The sequence below is a fragment of the Triticum dicoccoides genome, chromosome 4A (assembly GCF_002162155.2).
Source record: "Triticum dicoccoides isolate Atlit2015 ecotype Zavitan chromosome 4A, WEW_v2.0, whole genome shotgun sequence".
In the NCBI taxonomy this organism is placed as follows: Eukaryota; Viridiplantae; Streptophyta; class Magnoliopsida; order Poales; family Poaceae; genus Triticum; species Triticum dicoccoides.
Window position 1 is genome coordinate 228,651,364 of NC_041386.1, and position 21,831 is coordinate 228,673,194.

Genomic DNA, 21,831 nt, shown 5'->3' on the forward strand with positions numbered 1-21,831 from the left:
TGTGCCCGTCTGCGCCTCACTCTCGCCGCGCTCACCGCACCCCGCCCTGTTTCGTGTGCACGCCCAGGCCTCTCCCCCCCGCGCCCCTAACGCCCAGTGCGCCCCCTGGCCGTGATCCCGCCCGCGCATGCTGCCGCTTTGCCGCCGTTTGCACGCCGGCGCTCGCCGCTACTTCGTTCGCCGCTCGCTAGTTGTGCCGCTCCCGCTTGTTGCTAGTGCTGCCATTGCTGCCGCTGCTTTCTGTTGCTGCTTTCTCTACCTTGCTAGGTCGCGCCTCGCCCCGCCTCTACCCGCGCCGCAGCCAACAGCTCAGCGAAGCTCACCCCTCCACCGCGCCCGCTCGTCGCCGGCCATGCCATTTGCCACAACTCCGTGATACATCTCCGTCGTATCTACTTTTACAAACACTTTTTCCCTTGTTTTGGACTCTAACTTGCATGATTTGAATGGAACTAACCCGAACTGACGCTGTTTTTAGCAGAATTACCATGGTGTTATTTATGTGCAGAAACAAAAGTTCTCGGAATGACCTGAAACTTCACGGAACAACTTTTCGCAAAATATAAAATATCCTTGCAAAAGATGAAGGCCAGGGGGTCCACCACCTGTCCACGAGGGTGGAGGGCGCGCCTGCCCCCCTAGGGCGCGCCCCCTACCTCGTGGCCCCCTGGAGCTCCTCCGACGTCAACTCCAACTCTATATATTTGGTTTCAGGGAGAAAAACCAGAGAAAAGGATTCATCGCGTTTTACGATATGGAGCCGCCGCCAAGCCCTAAAACATCTCGGGAGGGCTGATCTGGAGTCCGTTCGGGGCTCCGGAGAGGGGAATCCGTCGCCATTGTCATCATCAACCATCCTCCATCACCAATTTCATGATGCTCACCGCCGTGTGCGAGTAATTCCATCGTAGGCATGCTAGACGGTGATGGGTTGGATGGGATCTGTCATGTAATCGAGTTAGTTTTGTTAGGGTTTGATCCCTAGTATCCACTATGTTCTGAGATTGATGTTGCTATGACTTTGCTATGCTTAATGCTTGTCACTAGGGCCTGAGTGCCATGATTTCAGATCTGAACCTATTATGTTTTCATCAATATATGAGAGTTCTTGATCCTATCTTGCAAGTCTATAGTCACCTATTATGTGTTATGATCCGTTAACCCCGAAGTGACATTAATCGGGATACTTACCAGTGATGACCATAGTTTGAGGAGTTGATGTATTCACTATGTGCTAATGCTTTGTTACGGTACTCTATTAAAAGGAGGCCTTAATATCCCTTAGTTTCCGTAAGGACCCCGCTGCCACGGGAGGGTAGGACAAAAGATGTCATGCAAGTTCTTTTCCATAGGCATGTATGACTATATTCGGAGAACATGCCTACATTACATTGATGAACTGGGGCTAGTTCTGTGTCACCCTAGGTTATGATTGTTACATGATGAACCACATCCGGCTTAATTCTCCATCACCGATCCATTGCGTATGAGCTTTCCATATATTGTTCTTCGCTTATTTACTTTTTTGTTGCTATTGCTATCATCACTACAAAATACCAAAAACATTACTTTTACAACTTTTACCTTTTGCTACCGTTACCACTACTATCATATTACTTTTCTACTAAACACTTTGCTGCAGATACTAAGTTTCCAGGTGTGGTTGAATTGACAACTCAGCTACTAATACTTGAGAATATTCTTTGGCTCCACTTGTGTCGAATCAATGAATTTGGGTTGAATACTCTACCATCGAAAATTGTTGCGATCCCCTATACTTGTGGGTTATCAAGACTATTTTCTCGCGCCGTTGCCGGGGAACATAGCTCTATTCTTTGAGTCACTTGGGATTTATATCTTCTTATCATTATGAAGAACTTGAAAGATCCAAGAACCAAGATTTATCCCTCAACTACGAGGGGAGGTAAGGAACTGCCATCTAGCTGTGCACTTGATTCACCTTCTGTTTTGAGTAAGCTTGCGACACCTAAACCTGCTTCTGCTATTCGTTCTGATATGTCGCATGTTATTGATGATGCCACTTCTGCTATGCATGATACTTATGATGAAACTACTTCTATGCTTGATACTACTGTGCCACTTGGTGAATTTCTTGATGAACAACTTGCTAGGGCTAGAGAGAATGAAATTATTGAATCAGATAATATTGATGAAAGTGATGATGAAGACTCGCCTGTTATTCCTGAGGGTTATGTTTTTGATAAAGAAGCTTCTTTAGGTATTTTAGTTTGCAAAGATAGATGCGAACTCAAGAGGTTATTAGCTAAATGGAATAAGCAATCTCTAAATACTAGGATGAAACCTGAGCCTGCTTTTGCTACATCACCTATCTGTGTTACTGATAAGGATTATGAATTCTCTGTTGATCCTGATATAATTACTTTGGTTGAATCTGATCCTTTTCAGGGCTATGAATCTGAAACTGTTGTGGCACATCTTACTAAATTAAATGATATAGCCACCCTGTTCACTACTAATGAGAGAACTCGTTACTTTTATATACTTAAAATATTTCCGTTCACATTAAAGGGTGATGCTAAGATATGGTTTAATTCTCTTGATCCTGGTTGTGTGCGTAGTCCCCAGGATATGATTTACTACTTCTCTGCTAAATATTTTCCCTGCTCATACTAAACAAGCTGCTTTAAGGGATATATATAATTTTGTGCAAATTGAAGAAGAGAGTCTCCCACAAGCTTGGGGGAGGCTTCTCAAGTTACTTAATGCTTTGCCTGATCATCCTCTTAAGAAAAATGAAATACTTGATATCTTTTATAATGGACTAACCGATGCCTCCAGAGATTACCTGGATAGTTGTGCTGGTTCTGTTTTCAGGGAAAGAACACCGGATGAAGATGAAATTCTATTGGATAATATGTTGACAAATGAAAATAATTGGACACCTCCGGAGCCAATTCCTGAGCCTATTCCTAAACCAACTCTGAAGAAGTGGGGTATTCTATTTCTCAGTCCTGAAGACATGCAAGAGGCAAAGAAATCTATGAAAGAAAAAGGTATTAAAGCTGAAGATGTTAAGAATTTACCTCCTATTGAACATATACATGGTCTTAATTTACCGTCTGTTGAAGAAACATATGATCTTAATCCTTTACCTATTGAAGAAACTCATGGTCGTGATAACCCGACACAGGTAGTAAAGGTAAATTCTCTCTATAGATATGATAAAGCTAAAATCCCATTTACTAAGTTTGCTAGCCCATGCTTAGATGATTTTGATAAATTTATGGTTAAGCAAGAAGACTTCAATGCTTATTTTGGTAGACAATTGAAATACAATTCAAATATGCCTGAACACTTGGGTGATTATATGGCTAATGTCAAAGGTGAACTTAAACTTACTAGTAAACATGCTTCTATGGTTACCACTCAAGTAGAACAAGTACTTAAAGCTCAAAATGATTTGCTCAATGAATTGAATAGTAAGAATAATGATAATGTTGTTAGAGTTATGACTAGAGGTGGTAGAATTACTCAGGAACCTTTGTATCCTGAAGGCCATCCTAAGAGAATTGATCAAGATTCTCAGAGAAATAATATAGACGAACCTAGTCCTTCTAAGAGGAAGAAAAAGAAAAATGATAGGACTTTGCATGCTTCTACTGAACCTGTTATTGAAACACCTAAGAACCCAAATGATATTTCTCTCTCTGATGCTGAAACACAATCTGGTAATGCACCTGAAACTAGTAATAATGCTGATAATATTGTTCATGATGATTCTCAACCTAGTAATGATAATGATATAGAAATTGAACCTGCTGTTGATCTTGATCACCCACAATCAAAGAATCAACGTTATGATAAGAATGACTTTGTTGTTTGGAAACACGGTAAAGAAAGAGAACCATGTGTTGGGGATATTACTACTGGAGGTAAACCGGCCTTATGTAGCCGGGTTGACTCCTTGAAGATTAGAAGCCCATAAAGATGCAAGGATGATGGCGCTTCTTGGAGGCCCAAGGCCCGAAGGTGGGTTAAATGCTGTAAATGTAAACCGACTTAGTCATGTAATTTTTATTGTAAGATAGGAAGGATAGAGACCAAGCTGGATACGTTTATGATCCGGCTTTAGGACTCTGTAAACCGGCGGGCGTTAACCTATGTATATAAAGGGACGACCCAGCAGTGGTTTAGGGACGAACAACAACTCGAGAGCCAGACAAAGCGGATTCGCTCCCTGGCCTTCAAAACCCTAGCAATACCAATGACAACTAGACATAGGCTGTTCCCTTCCTCGAAGGGGCCGAACTAGTATAAAATTCCCCGTGTCCCCTTGTCCGGTTTAACCCCTAAAAGCTAACCCGTAGCGATGGCTCCACGACTAAGTCCTTTCACAAGGACATCTGCCGTGACAAACCCATGATAGTTGGCACCCACCGTGGGGCTATCGCACGATGGTTTTGAGTTCTTGAAGGGCAGCTTCGATGGACTTAAGGGATACACTATGGGCCGGATGACGAAGAGTCGTCGCGGCAAGCTCTACATCGACAACACAGGATGGGGTCCCAAGGCCGATTCAATCGAATACGGGTACCGGGTCCCCTTTGGTGGGATTCACGTCTTCATCAACAAGATCGACGAATCGGCCCCTGAGCCGGACATCTACACCGACATCATCGAAACGGCTCGGCGTGCAAGTTCTTCGTTGGTTCAGCCCGAGGCAAGGCATGTTTTCATGGGTGTCATCCATGGATCGAGGTACGAGGACGGAACGGTGTCCGATGGAGAGACTGTGGTCTATTCTGATGACGAATCTTCTAGAGAGACCGAATCACTTTACGAGTTGTAGGACGGTCGGATTGAGGGAGGATCCGACGGCAACAGTATTCCGGATTCCCCCGATGTACCAAACCAGGCCGCCATCTTCATGGCCGTCACACAATCAGCGCCTCATTCATCTACTGCCGCAGCAATGCTCTCCGGTTCAACAACGGCCACACCAGCAGGGGCAGGAAGCTCGGCGCCGCCTCCGGCCCAAGTCCTGTCTAATTTGTTTGATGCTTTGGCAACGTTGATGGCCGCGGAGGTGGATGCAGCAGCCAGGGATTAGCACAATGCGGAGATTGCAAAGGTAAAAGATCAGATAGCCCAGGCTAAAGCAGACCTAGCAACAGAGAATGCTAGGATGGCTACAGAGCGGGCTAAATTGGAAGCATAGGCCTACCGGATTAGATTGGATCGGGATGCTTCAGAGGAAGTCATGAGAAGAAGGTATCGATCACGTCTCCCATCGGTTTATGAGCCACAGAATCTCTTCAACACACTAGGAGCAGGAGCTGGTAGCCAACCCACACTAAACCGGGCGGGGGCGCTGGGAACAGGAGCGCCGGTTCAACCGCGCACAACGGACCCGCCTCGCCAGAACAATGTTGTGCCACAGTATGTACCAACACCGCCCGGGCATTATTCCAACCGGTTGGACAACATTGTGGCCTCCGCTTCACGCCTGACGGCCCTCCCAACCGACGGCGAGTCACCAGTTGTAGTGGAAACACATCGGGCCAGGGTTCTCGTTCAAACAGCACTAAATCAATAGCAGGCGTATTCACACAGTCGTTAGAGGATTCATTCCACTCCCCGTCCAAGCCGGAGTTATAGCAGACACGTGGAGGATGAACCGGCCGTGTCCAGTAGTGCACGTCACTGAAATTCACCACGAGGGAACAACCCGACCGGGGGAGGCGCTAATGTGCAAGATATTGTGGACCATGGCCACGCACGTCGGGAGGCCGAGTTGGCGGCTCGACACGGAGCACGACAGCATACTCCGGTTCACCCCATGGCCTCCGTGGAGCCAGGACTGATGTTCAGTTCCTTAGGGGTGCCATGTCTAACCCCCGCTTTCGTAATGTGAGACTGCCCAAGGATTTCAAGGGACCTCGTAAGGTACCAAATTACACCGCCGTTTTGCAACCAGAGGCGTGGGTGGAGAGCTATGAGATGGCAATGGAGATGTTAGATGTGGATGAGGCAGTGTGTGCTAAATATTTCACCATGGTGTTGGAAGGAACATCTCGCACTTGGTTGAAGAGCTTGCCGACCAACTCTGTTGGATCATGGGCCGAATTGTAGCACCGGTTTATCGAGAACTTCAAGGATACGTGTAAGTAGCCGATGTCAATCGTGGATCTGGCCGCTTGTGTCCAAGAGGAAGGGGAGTCCACGACCCATTGGGTCAAACGGGTCTCAGCAATTTTGCATTCATCAGATCATATCAATGCAGACACTGTAGTGTTAACATTAGAGGGCAATTGTCGTTTCAAACCGTTAAAACAGAAGTTGGGAAGGCTCAAACGTCACTGCAATGATATGTCAACACTCATGGCCGCTTTGGTTAAATACGCCGATTCAGATAATACCAAGGATCCGGATTCAGAGGAGGACAAACCGGAGAAAGGTAAGAAGAACGGCAATGCCAAGGGTCAACAGCATAATCCGGCAGGCCATGGAAACGGTGGTAAGCGCAAGTCCGACAGTAGCTTAGACTTTGTTGCAAATACCAACGCGCAGGAGAATGGCCAGCGCCATAAGGGCAAGCAGCCCCAGAGGGGTGGATGTTCATGCCCCAATTTGGAGCGCTTGTTAAATCAGACCTATCCAATGCATGGATCGAAGGAGAAGCCGGCATCACATCTTTGGAAGGACTGTTATATCATGCGGGATTTCAAGAATTCCAATATGTTCCAATATGACAACGGCCCGCCCGGCGATTCAGGAGGAGGCTTCCACGGGTCGGGTTACGGAGGTGGTGGTTCCGGATTAGGGTTTCAAGGCAACCAAACAGGACACGTCAATCAAGGGCATCAAGGCAACCAGGGAGGTTACAACCATCAAGGGAATCAGTAGCAGCAGCAGCAGTCGGGTTATTAGAGCAATCCCAAATAGCTGAACAGTGGGCAATATCATGTCTTCACTACTAGTTTGTGCAAAAGTGATCAGAAGCTTCACAAAAGGGCAGTAAACTCTGTTGAGCGAGCAGTACCTCAGTATTTACGCTGGTCTGAGCAACCTATTGTGTGGAGTAGAGATGATCACCCACCCCGGGTTGACAATCCAGGTCACTTGGCCCTGGTGGTGGCCCCTCAAGTTGGGGGATACAAGTTTACCAAAGTACTCATGGATGGGGGAAATAGTATCAATATTTTGTATTATGATACATTCCACCGTATGGGGTTGACACATAAGGATCTTAAACCGTCAAATACGGTCTTTCATGGTGTGGTGCCTGGTAAGTCTGCATATCCTGTTGGCAAGATAGCTTTGGAGGTAGCTTTTGGAGATGACTATGACTCAAGGTCAGAAACATTAACATTTGAGGTGGTAAAAATCAAAAGTCCATACCATGCCTTGTTTGGACGGCCGGCTTATGCTAAGTTTATGGCAAGGCCATGTTATGTTTATCTACAGCTTAAAATGCCATGTCATAAAGGGACTATCACATACATGGAAGTAGAAAGATTGCTTTGGAGTGTGAAGAAGGTGATGCGGCTTATGCTGAGTCGGTTTGTGCCACGGAGGAGTTGAAATTCTATAAGGAGCAAGTTGATCCGGCAGACATGACCTCTTTGAAAAAGCCAACTACAGAACATGATCCAGCATTGAAGTTCAAATCGGCTACAAACACTAAGATGGTTGACTTTGTTCCTCGCGATTCATCCAAACAGTTCAGCATCAGCGCTAACCTGGATCCCAAATAGGAAAGCGCGCTCATCGAGTTCATCCATGAGAATCGGGACATCTTTGCATGGAAACCTTCTGACATTCTAGGTGTACCAAGGGAACTCACTGAGCACACACTCAACATTGATCCTAAGTTTAAACCGGTCCGGCAGTTCCTCTGCCATTTCAATGAAGAGAGACATAAGGCTATAGGTGAAGAGGTAGCCGTCTGTTGGCCACAGGGTTTATTTTCGAAGTTTTTCATCCTGAGTGGTTAGCTAATCCGATGCTGGTTCTTAAGAAAAACAGCACTTGGCGCATGTGTGTGGACTACACAGATTTAAACAAGGCTTGCCCTGCAGACCCCTTTGCTCTCCCTCGCATTGATCAGATAATAGATGCTACGGTGGGTTGTGACTGTTTGTGTTTTCTGGATGCTTACTCTAGTTATCATCAGATCAAAATGGCGGTTAAGGACCAGGAGAAGACAACTTTCATAACTCCCTTTGGAGCCTTCTGCTATGTTCCCATGCCTTTTGGACTCAAGAGTGCCCAGGCAACTTACCAGCGATTTGTTCAGAATTGCCTTCATAAACAAATTGGACGCAATGTTCATGCATATGTGGATGATATTGTCGTCAAGTCCAGAAAGGAGGAGACATTGATAGATGATCTACGAGAAACCTTTGGCAATCTCCGGGTTTACAAGATGATGCTCAATCCGGAGAAGTGTGTCTTCGGTGTCCCTTGGAGAGAAGGCCATCCCTGAGCCGGATTACATCCTTGAGCCGGTTTATCAGTCGCCTTGGAGAGAAGGCCATCCCTTTATATCAGATGCTCAAGAAAACAGATAACTTTGTCTGGAGCGAGATAGCTGATAAAGCGTTCGAGGATCTGAAGAGGCAGCTAGCTGAACCGCCCGTGCTTGCAGCGCCGATCGATAAAGAGCCATTATTATTATATGTGGCTGCTAATGGCCGGGCTATTAGCGTAGCCATTGTGGTAGAGCACAAGGAGCTTGGCAAGGAATATCCAGTTCAATGGCTGGTTTATTATATCAGCGAGGTGCTCATTGAGTCAAAGCAGAGGTATCCGCATTGGCAGACGCTGGTGTATGGGGTGTTTATGGCGAGCCGGAAGCTTAAACATTATTTTCAGGGCCATCCTATCACAGTGGTCAGTTCAGCTCCTCTGGGCGACATCATTCAAAATAGAGAAGCAACTGGCCGGATTGCCAAGTGGGCTATTGAGCTTGGACCTCATGGGCTCAAATATATACCCCGCACAGCGATCAAATCCCAGGCACTCGTGGATTTCATCAATGATTGGACGGAGTTACATGCACCTGAAGAGAAACCAGATAATACATATTGGACTATTCATTTTGATGGATCCAGACAGTTGGAGGGCTCGGGAGCTGGAGTCATACTAACTTCCCCACGAGGTGACAAGTTTTGTTATGTCCTCCATTTAATGTTCCCCTGTACTAACAATGCAACTAAATATGAGGCTTTGCTCCACGCTCTTCGGATGGCTAAGGAGATGAATTTGAGCTGGGTTATGTGCTTCGGCGATTCAGATCTAGTGGCTCAGCAGGTGTCTGGCACTTGGGATTCTAAGGACCCACTCATGGCTGCATATCGGCGAGAGGTGGACGTAGTGGCTGGTCACTTTAAAGGTTATCAGGTGGACCATATAGACCGGTGGAAGAATGAAGCGGCAGACGCTTTAAGTCGTCTTGGTTCCCAGCGTAAACCGGTCCCGCCCAATGTCTTTCTTGATGTGTTGCATAATTCATCAGTCAAAGAACCAACCAAAAGATTTGGCTATTCCTGATCCGGAGGCTTAGTTGGTGGCAGCTCTGCATGCCATACCAGATTGGACGATCCCATATCTGGCTTACATGAACCGGGGTGAGTTACCAGACGATGAAATGTTGGCTCGACAGATAATCCGGCATTCCATGTCCATGACCATACTCAACAGGGAGTTACATCGTTACAGTGTTTCAGGAGCAATTCAGCGCTGTGTTTCTCCTCAAGAAGTTTGTGAGATTTTGCGAGAAATCCATGAAGGGGATTGCGGTCACCATGCCGGTTCAAAGTCGTTAGTTGCCAAAGCTTTTCGCCACAGTTTTTACTGGTTGACGGCGCATGCTGACGCGGAGGATTTAGTCAAGAGATGTGATGGATGTCAAAAATTTGCCCGCCGTGCGCATGTTCCGGCTCAAGAGTTGCAGATGATTCCAATTACGTGGCTGTTTGCAACTTGGGGCTTGATATGGTTGGACCCTTCAAGCGTTCTAATGACAAAAAGACCCACCTGTTAGTAGCAGTTGATAAATTCACTAAATGGGTGGAGGCAGAGCCAGTCAGCAAGTGTGATGCAGCCACGGCGGTTCAATTCATCAAGAAGGTGATATTCCGGTTTGGTTTTCCACACAACATTATAACAGATAATGGTACTAATCTGTCAAAAGGGGAGATGGAAGAATTCTGTCAACGTGAGCACATCCAGCTTGATCTAGCGTCGGTGGCTCACCCCCAATCTAATGGTCAAGCAGAAAGGGCAAATCAAGAAATTTTATGGGGTATCAAACCAAGGCTTATGGTTCCCTTAAAGCGGACGCCGGGTTGTTGGGTTGAGGAGCTACCTTCTGTGTTATGCAGCATCAACACCACACCCAATAGGTCTATGGGTTACACACCTTTCTTCATGGTCTATGGAGTGGAGGTAGTTCTTCCTAGTGACATCTGTCACGATTCGCCCCGTGTGGCAGCTCACGATTCGCACGTCAGGATTCACTGGACCTGTTGGATGAAGAGCGTGATCTTGCAGCAGCACGATCGGCAGTTTATCAACAAGATCTCCAATGTTATCACAGCCGCCGGGTTAAAACCAGAACCTTTCAAGAAGGTGATTTGGTGCTCCGGCTCATCCAGGATCAGACTGATATGCACAAGTTATCCCCACCTTGGGAAGGACCCTTTGTGGTCAGCAAAAATCTGCACAATGGATCTTACTACCTCATTGATGTTCGAGAGCATGAAGACTCACGTCAATCGGAGGAGGAGACCAAGCGGCCATGGAACATAGCTCTCCTTCGACCTTACTATACTTGAAGCCATAGGCTCTTTATCTGTACATATTTATGACACTGTATATATCATATAATAAACCGGAGCCTCCGTTATAAGCGGGGTATCTGTTTTTTTTATATCCTGTGTGTGCTTTTACAAGTTCACTGACAAAGCGGAGTTTTTTAATCCGGCTTTAGCAGCTGCATAGATATAAAAAAATCATTAGGGGGCTTGGTCATATTTGAACTACAGCTACACCTCTTGATTGGTTTTTAAACCATGAAGGGATATCACTAGGGGGCTTGGTTGTCCTCACACCATAGCTACACCTCTTGATAGGCATTTAAGCCACAAAGGAAAAAAATTGTGGAGCCAAAGAGAGTGTTGTACACAGTACAGACTCAAACATGGGCACGCACTGAGCATCGCTCACAAAGTTACTTTGGGGCTCTTTTTGCAAAGCAACAAAGAGTTTGAAAGGACCCTCGTAATTGGATATCAAGCCACGGCTTGGAAGCCTGGTGTATTCACCTAAAAACCCAGGTTAACCTGCCTTCATTAAGTAAGCAACTCATGTCCAGGTAATCCTGGTATGACCCATCAAACATTTGACAAGTCAATCTTTTACAGACCCTGAACTTGTCACAGTTAAAACGATGATTGGTTAATTGGAGGCCCATCTTAAAAGGCTTTGTTAAATGTTTTAACTCAGAGGCCTGGCAGCCCATGAAAAGCCTCGATTTTGAGCCTGGCAGCTCATAAAAAGCCTTGCATATTTTCCTGTTTGAATTTTGTTTGTTGAAAATCATAAGTATTTTTTGATAAACCGGCGTCCTTGACCCGGCTTGCTTTTCAACTACCAGTTGTTGGCACATGATCAATTATAAACCGGTGTTCATTGACCCGGTCTGGTTTGACTAAATCACCAGTGTTATAAAGAAAATCTGGTAGTTATCCCGGTCCGGTTTAATATATAGACCAACATTATGAAGATGGAGCTATCAACGTTCCGGATTGGTATTAACACCTTTGCCGTATACACGTTTGGTCAATCAATGAGGTATGTTCTGTACATTACTTTTTGTACAAACACTTGATTATTCATCTAGGTACTATATACTTCTTGGACATCATGACACATCTAGCGGTAAACCGCTAGATACTTTTAAGTTGTTGTACCCAGGAACGCAATTCATCATGGGTTATGCATAAATATATCCCAAAGGGCGACACAGCTTGTCACAAAGTATTACGAAACATGCTCAATGGCATGGCAGATAACGGAGTTTCAGCTATCCTATTACATGAAGCTTCAAAGCGGCTCAAATAGTATCATTGGTTTTCACAGTAGCCATATAAACCGGCGACCGGATCAGGACACTTCATCGCTACGGTTTGACGGTTGAGGGTCAGTTGGTGTAGGCACTTCTTCATCCCTCCCCAGACGCTGGAAATCAGCTGTTGACCAATCGATTCAAGTTAACGCTTGGAACACTGCTTCCTCATGGATAAGATTGGAAGGGTTAATATCAGGGGCGTAAGTGTGCTTACGAGTCGGAGGCACAAGTTCTTCGACTTCATGGATGTCGGCCAGCTGTCTTTTCCCTTCTGCATCATAAAACGATTGAAAATGGGACAAATCGGTATCATCAGCCAACTTGCTAGCTGCTGGCCGCATCTGTTTGGTCAGCCATCGAAGATCATCATTGTTGAAGTTTGAACCGTATTCTTTAACGCCTGGGTATCCTTTAATGATATCCTCCTCTTCAAGGTCTGGAATCCAGGCTTTGGCTCGAATAAGGGCGGTTAAAGCTCTTGCTCTGGCAGCTGCTCTCTTGAACTCGGCAATACGGGCTGGTAACATGCCCAACTTCTCCAGGGTCTCCTTACTCAAAGTTGGAGCCGGTTTGTTATAAGCTACCGTGCTAATAACCCACTGAGAGCCAGAGTATAGCTGTTCAACCAAGATGAGCGATCCGAGTGTCTGCCAAAGATTTTATCAACATTTTGGTCAGTTATAAGATTCATCGACTGGCGCAACACACATAAGCAGACACTTACCAAAGATAGCAGAGGTCATAGCTTTGATTTGGCATTTCGAACCGGCTAGTTCTTCAACCACTGGTTTCAGGGCTGCCTCGGCGTCTACAACTCTTTTGGTTAAACCAGATTTCTCGGTTTCCCATTCAGCACGCTCTTGGTTGAAGGATTCTTTCAGCTTTTCCATTACGGCCAGGGCCTGGGTCAGCTCTTCTTTGGCTTTTGCAGCCTTGGCTTGTTGAGACTTCACATTTTCTTGCAAGTCAGAATTTCGGGCATCTTTGCTTCTTAGTTCAGCCTGCAACATTGAAGGTATATTCAACAAACAACATATATATGTGCTAAGTATAAAGCATATAACAAGTTATACACTTCATACTTGGGGGCTAATGCCTATTTGTTCTAAAAGTGCTACAATTTGTACAAGTCTCCAGAAGAATGCAAGCATTATCCTTGACACTTGGGGGCTAATGTGCGTCGATTCTAAAGCGGAGGTGCAGATTAAAACCCAGATTAACCTTCTAAGCTAAACCGGCCTTTGGGGGTTATGCTGCAGAACGTTATCTAATTATTTCAAGATGAGTTTTATCTCTTATTAGTGACCTGCCATTGCAAGTATCAATGATGAGAAGTGTAAAGTGTTACAAAGACCCGGTTTATGATTAATAATCATATACACGACCCTTGGGGGCTACTTGGGATAGTAATTCAGTTGTAAATCAATCAACAAAGGGAGAGGAATTTACCTCATATCGTTCTTTCATCAAGTTCACCAAGCCGGCTTCATAATTCCGGTTTGAGTGCAGACGGTTCAAGAAGCCAGAATGAAGCTCATTAGCGTTAAGATGAGCATAGCTTGATAAGTCGCAGCTCCATTTACCTTTATCCCGGGCATCTTTCTCTTCTTTGGCACTATGATGAGCCAAAATGACGGGATTGCCAGGAGGGTTGTGGCACATTCCAGTAATAGTAACATAATCACCTTGGCCTTCAGGATTTTTGGTTGATGATACTGGAATTTCAGTGTCTTTCACCGGACTAGCCCGATTTGGTTCTGCTGGTTCAGTATCGGGTGCGGCAGGCTCAGCATCTGTTGGTTCATCGGTATGTTGGCCTTCAAGGGGTGGATCATCAAAAGTAGCTTCAGGATGAGGGCCTTCCGGTTCACCCTTGGTTCTTCTTCTTCGGCGATAGGGTCTTCTGGCGGATTGGTGACCCGAGCTTTCTTGCTGGGTCTGGCTTTGCCCCTACAAACAGAATAAAAGAGGATTAACATCATATTCAAAGGATTTATGGTGCATTGAAAGGAAAGGTTCTTACAACTCACCGGCCACTGTTTTCAAAGGAGAGAGTTGAGTTGCGGTCGATTCACCAGAAGATGAAGGAGGTGTCACCTGATAATTTGAATCGGATGGATTAAGAGGCTATCTAAAATAACATGCCTTGGGGTAAGAGTGGTCAGAAGTAGGAGAGACCTCAGACCGGCGCTTCCAAACCAGAGTATCAGGTAAACTGGCTGAAGTGACCTGTTGGCCACTATGCTGGGTTGTCCGGCGAACTTCATGCTGCTGAGTCTTCAAAATAAATGTTGGATCCAAGTGAGCAAGAGGATGCGAAAAGCTTACTTTCCGAACTACTTGGCTAGTTTTTTGTGTTGGCATAGAGTCTGAACCGGAGGAAAGGGTAATTACCTCTACGTCATCAGCTTGACTAGCTTCTGCGTCCTCCTGAGGAAGATCATTGTTAATGAGATGCATGAAAAGAGAGCCAAGTGAGTCAAGTTCTACCTCAACTTCTGGATCATCAGTATCATCATCAAGCTCCATATCAATCCGGTCAGCCGTTTTCCGTTTTGATGTTCGTTTTACGACTTTGGTCTTTGGGCGGGATGGCTTGACCGCTTTGTCTCTAGTCGGCTTTGCCGCTTTCTCTACGGTTTTCCATTTCCAGAAGGGGTCATCACCCTACATATAAAGAAGAAGGATTACAGGTTGCATAAGTTAAAGATATTAGAGATGAAGAGGAAGTATAATACTTACAGCAGGCGGTTTGTTCTTGGCATAGAAGGGACTCAGACCGGTTTGACTACAGATCAGTTCCGACTCGTTCAGAATTTTATTTACACCTTCAGTGACTTCTTCCTCGGATAATTGGATGTTGCAATGGCGTTGAGGGTCGTCAACCTCACCGGTATATTCACACATTAAACCGGGGTGCCGGCTTAGCGGCAAGATACTCTAGGATATCCAATAGCGCACAAAGTCCACGCCTGTTAAACCGTTTGCCATAAAGGCCCGGAGTTTGGTGAGTTGAGGAGCGTATTTTGCCCTTTCTGAAGAGCTCAAGCGTTGTGGCATGGGGTGAGTATTGGATAGTCTGTGATCACGAAAGCCGGCGAGGGGATTTTCATCTTTAGGTGAAGTGTCTCTGCAATAAAACCACGTTTGATTCCATTCCTTTGGGTGGCTAGATGTTTGGCATGAGGAAATTCAACTTCTTTCCACTTTTGAATCGAGACACCACCAAGTTCTGTGTTCGGGCCATTTACAAACTATGTGCGCCGGTTTAAGTGAAAGAAATCCTGGAACAGTTCTGCAGTTGGTTCTTCTTGTAAATATACTTCACAGAAGACCTGGAAGTTGCATAAGTTGGAAACCGAGTTGGGACCAATATCTTCCGGATGAAGTTGGAAGCTGGCAAGCACATCTCGATAAAACTTTCCCCCTGGCGGTTTGAAGCCACGACCGATATGGTTAACAAAGACCACCAGCTCGCCCTGCCTTGGGGTTGGAGGATTTTCTATTCCTGGAACTCGCCATTTGATTTCAGTTTTCTTAGGCAGGGAGCTGATGCTAACCATCTCATTCAATTGAGTCTCAGTAACCCGGGAACGAGCCCAGTTGCAGGCAGTGAATTGTTTGGCCATTGCGAAGCAAACAAGTTGAAAATGAAAGGTCGGTTTATAAATTACGCATGATTATATGCAAGAGACAAGGGAGTAAGAAACATACTGATATGTGAAATGGTATAAACCGGAGGCTCATGCAATAAGGGAAAAAGGTAATAGTAGCACATGATTACTCAGACACTATTAAACCGGAGCATAATTATGAAGGTAAAATGCTCCTTCAGTTTATCAGAGGGCTAATGGCATAGACTGCTTATACAAGGTTAAACCGCCTATGTTGGTGCAAGGAGAAACAGATCTCGCAGGGACATAGAAACAGATCTCACAGTGACATATGAAATTTTCGGATCTAAGATAAGACAGAAAAGTAAAAATAATTGGATCTAGAAGGGGTGCAGAACTGAAGCAACTTATGAAGGACTAGATCAGTTCTTTGCGCGTAAGGGTTTGTGGTGACAAGGGAAGGTTAGCTACGGCCAGGAGTACTCAGATATGAAGTATTCACCTAAAGGCCATGAAAGAGCAACACTGAAAGCTCTGATGAACCTCAAGAATAGCGAAGAACAAGGAAACCCTAATGGATCTAAGAAAGAAACGGGAAAAGACTTACTGCAACAACGGAAGCAGCGGAAGGGCGTTGTGGAACTCTGGTGCGAACAGGTTGATGCAGCGGCCAACGGCGAAGCAGAGGCGGAGTTCGAAGATGACGGCGGCGCTCGGGTGCGAGGTCATCGAGAGGAAGAAGAAGAGATGAATGGGTAACAGAAAGAAAAGAAAAGGGGTCCGTTGTCCTTATTTATAAGGCGAAGAGATGAAACGGCAAGTGCGGGAATCAAGGAGCCCAAAAATGGATAAGATAATAAGGGTGTCGCCTCGATGGCTGAAGACATATTAAATGAAGGTAATCTTCGACATCAACAGATGGATGACGTCAGGACGGTTTATCATAATCTTGAAGTATGACGTCATGGCGGTTTACAAGATTGAGGTGAAGATATGACGGAAGAATTTTTCTAATTATAGAAGATTGACATGAACGAGTTCAAACCAATCTGGGGCCTAATGTTGGGGATATTACTACTTGAGGTAAACTGGCCTTATGTAGCCGGATTGACTCCTTGAAGATTGGAAGCCCATAAAGATGCAAGGATGATGGCGCTTCTTGGAGGCCCAAGGCCCGAAGGCGGGTTAAAGCCTGTAAATGTAAACTGGCTTAGTAATGTAATTTGTATTGTAAGGTAGGAAGGATAGAGACCGAGCTGGATACGTTTATGATCCGGCTTCGGGACTCTGTAAACCGGCGGGCGTTAACCTATGTATATAAAGGGATGACCCGACAGTGGTTTAGGGACGAACAACAACTCGAGAGCCAGACAAAGCGGATTCGCTCCCTGGCCTTCGAAATCCTAGCAATACCAATCACAACTAGACGTAGGTTGTTCCCTTCCGCGAAGGGGCCAAACTAGTGTAAAATTCCCCATGTCCCCTTGTCCGGTTTAACCCCTAAAAGCTAACCTGTAGCGATGGCTCCATGACTAAGTCCTTTCACAAGGACATCTGTCGTGACAAACCCACGACACCATGGGTTCAGAAACCTATGCCTTTTCCTCCCAAACCATCCAAGAAAAAAGGATGATGAGGATTTTGAGCGCTTTGCTAAAATGATTAGACCTATCTTTTTGCGTATGTGATTAACTGATATGCTCAAAATGAATCCTTATGCTAAGTATATGAAAGATATTGTTACAAATAAAATAAAGATACCGGAAGTTGAAATTTCCACCATGCTTGCTAATTATACTTTGAAAGGTGGAATACCAAAGAAACTTGGAGATCCAGGAGTACCCACTATACCATGCTCCATTAAAAGAAACTATGTTAAAACTGCTTTATGTGATGTTGGAGCCGGTGTTAGTGTTATTCCTCTCTCTTTATATCATAGACTTGATTTGAATAAGTTGACACCTACTGAAAAATCTTTGCAAATGGCTGATAAATCAACTGCTATACCTGTCGGTATTTGTGAGGATGTGCCTATTGTAGTTGCAAACGTTACTATTTTAACAGACTTTGTTATTCTTGATATTCCCGAGGACGGTAGTATGTCTATTATTCTTGGAAGACCTTTTTTGAACACTGCAGGGGCTGTTATTGATTGCACTAAAGGCAATGTCACTTTTCATGTTAATGGTAATGAGCATACGGTACACTTCCCGAGGAAACAACTTCAAGTTCATAGTATCAACTCTATTGGAAAAACTCCATCGATTATATTTGGAGGTTTTGAATTTCCTCTTCGTACTGTCAAGAAAAAATATGATATTCTTATTATTGGGGATGTGCATATCCCTGTTGAGCTAACATAGTGTTATTGGAAATTTCTCCGGTTCCATGTTATTCAGAATGAGTTCGTTAATAAGACTTGATCAACCTTGTTAGTGTATTCCTTTTGATGATCATGAGATGGATGAAACTAGAAGACACAACCTTCTGTACTCTCCTTTTACTTTCTGTTATTTATATTAAATAAAATAAAAATAGTATTTTTCTATCTGTTATCTGATTATCCGTGTAATATAAAAATACCACGAAAATAAAAGTTCTCCAAATTCTCTGAAATTTAAATATGATTTTTCTAGAATATTTGAGAATATTTGGCACCGAGAACACAGCAGGGGGGTCACTCACCTGCCCACGAGGGTGGAGGGCACACCCTACCCCCCTGGGCGCGCCCCTGCCTCGTAGGCCCACAGTGGCCCTCCTCTACTTATCCTTTCACCCACACACTCCTTCTTCCTCCCCCAAACACGAATATCCAGCTCAAGCACGAGTTCTAGCTCATTTTGCTGCCATTTTCTATCTCCTTGCTCAAAGCACCTCTCACAAAACTGCTTGGGGAGATTGTTCCTTGGTATGTGACTCCTCCATTGGTCCAATTAGTTTTTGTTCTAGTGCTTTATTCATTGCAAAATTTTGCTGCTTAGGCGACCCTGTTCTTGAGCTTGCATGTCAAATTTATATGGTCAAAAGTAGTTTTGATGCATGATATAGGTCCTAGGCACTTGTAGGAGTAGTTGCTATCAATATTATTGAGTTTGGTTTACTTTTATTTTGAAGTTACTAAAAATTTCAGAATTTTTCAGAAAATAATGAAGAGACTTTTGAGGGGCTCATCGAGCCGAAGCTCGAAGGAAAAGGCACCGAAGCCCAAGTATGATCTACCTCGCATCACGGAGGTTCAGTCGTGTGAATAGCCTTTCGATGATTTCTTGAGAGCAGCCGAGATTTATGAAGATTTTTATGAATTGGCTAAGAATGGAGGCCTCACCGCTTTCCTCCACGACCAACGCGATCAATATCTCTTACTCACAAATATCTTTGTGCAAAACTTTCATTTCCATTCTAGGAGCTCACCACCTACGGTGGAGTTTTATTTATATGATGAGCATAAGGAGATGTCACTTTATGATTTTTGTCGGGTTTGTTTGGTCCCTTTCGAGAACACGATAGAGGAACCACATCGCAGCGATGTGGGTGGGTTTATTGATATCATCATTGTAGGGGAAACGAGGAAGGTTTCCGATGCACGAATCACTAGCATACATTTTCCTGGTTTACGCTATTTTGCATTATTTGCTAGTCGTTGCTTAATTGGTCGCCGAAACTGTGGAAACCTTAGTGTTCCTGATATTATTATTTTGCTCCATGGTTTATTCAGTGATAACTCTGTTAGTATGGGCGGCATTATTGCTAAACGGTTAAGTCTGAACCATACAAAAGGGCCCCTTCTTTGGAGGCATCTATGCTTCACGCCTAGCTGCACATTTTAACATACCTATTAGGCATTATGAGAAGGAAGAAAAGGTGCTGCCTCGTGTTTATTTTGATTATAAGAGTATGGTAGCACCTTATTTTATTGTTAAGAATAGGGAAGGAGAGCTTAAATACAAATTGTTCTTTGATAAACATCATCCTAAGACTATTACCCTGCCTGCTCCTTCCTTGTCTGATTTATCTGCAGGCTAGTACCTTGTTCCGTTAGAGGCTATTCACGCCTATCGGAACCCTACATCAGCCATAGAGCCAGAGCCGGAAGCACAGGTTGATCCTCCACGGCAGTCTAATTACCAGTGGGATCCGGAGATGATTGCCAACTAGTGGCAATCGGAGTCTTCTTCTTCTTCTTCGTAGTACGACCCCAACTATTCTTATGGATATCCGTCAGTCCAGCCATGGCCATAGAACAACTTAGGCCAAAAGCCTAAGCTTGGGGGAGTACGTATTTCTCACCGACATTACATTTATATTCACACACTCATAGCTAGATGTCGGTGCTCATACTTTTTCATTGTATCATCCATGCTAGTTTATTTCCTTTTTATGCTTTTTTCTTGTGTGTTTAATAAACCATAAGAAAAACAAAACAAAATTAGTTGTAGCCTTTAATTAGTTTACTTTCGATGCTTGTTGTAGTAATTAAGAAGAAAACCCAAAAAGATTTCCTGTTCTTCTTTTACTTGTTGGGAGCTTTCCCGCGTAAATAGTTTTATTTCTTTTCTTTTCTTTGGGGGTCGATAGGAGAAGACCATAATTAAATTGTTGAAGTGGCTCTTATACACATTATTGTTGATCTGACAAAAGAGCCCATATTGCCTTGTCTTCTCCTGTTTATTGAATGCTTGCAGATTCTAGCTTAGTCCAATGCGCGTGCACTATTATTATTATCCACATCATTCAGTTGTGCAAGTGAAAGGCAATTATGACAATATATGATGGACTGATTGAGATGAGAAAAGCTGGTATGAACTCGACCTCTTTTGTTTTTGTAAATATGATTAGTTCATCGTTCTTGATTCAGCCTATTATGAATAAACATGTTTGCAATGACAACTAGAGATCATAGTTCTTGTGCCATGCTTTATTAGCTATGAGTTATAATGGTTTACCTTGCGTGCCAACAATGCTATTAAGATGGTTGTGATGTGGTATGATAGGGTGGTATCCTCCTCTGAATGATTTAAGTGACTTGACTTGGCGCATGTTCACGCATGTAGTTGAAACAAAATCAACATAGCCTTCACGATATTTATGTTCATGCTGGATTATATCCTACTCATGCTTGCATTCGGTGTTGATTAATTTTAATGCATGTTCATGACTGTTGTCGCTCTCTAGCTGGTCGCTTCCCAGTCTTTTGCTAGCCTTCACCTGTACTAAGTGGGAATACTGCTTGTGCATCCAACTCCATAAACCCCAAAGTTATTCCTTATGAGTCCACCATACCTACCTATATACGGTGTCTACCTACCGTTCCAAGTAAATTTGTATGTGTCAAACTCTAAACCTTCAAATAAGTATCCTGTTTTGTATGCTCGAATAGCTCATGTATCAACTAGGGCTGTCCATATCTTCCATGTTAGGAGGGTTATTCTCAAGAGGAGTGGACTCCGCTCCTCACTCACGAGAAAATGGCTGGTCACCGGGATGCCCAGTCCCATGCTTTATGCAAACTAAATCAAAATAATTGCAAACAAAACTCCCCCTGGGACTCTTGTTAGTTGGAGGCACTCATTGTTTCAGGCAAGCCATGGATTGATGCTTGTTGGTGGAAGGGGGAGTATAAACTTTACCATTCTGTTTGGGAACCGCCTATAATGTGTGTAGCATGGAAGATATCGCCATCTCTTGGTTGTTATGTTGACAATGAAAGTATACCGCTCAAAATATTATTCACCTCTATTTCAAAACCGAGCTCTGGCACCTCTACAAATCCCTGCTTCCCTCTGCGAAGGGCCTATCTATTTAGTTTTATGCTGAGTCATCATCCTCTTATTAAAAAGCACCAGTTGGAGAGCACCGCTGTCATTTGCATTCATTACTATTAGTTTACATTTAGTATGACTTGACTGGATCTCTTTTACCATGAATTACAATGTCTAGTCAATCCTTGATCTTTAAAGGTGCTCTGCATTTATGTTTTGCGGTCTCAGAAAGGGCTAACGAGATACCATCTTGTTATATCATATTATGATTGTTTTGAGAAAAGTGTTGTCATCCGAGATTTATTATTATTGCTCGCTAGTTGATTATGTCATTGATATG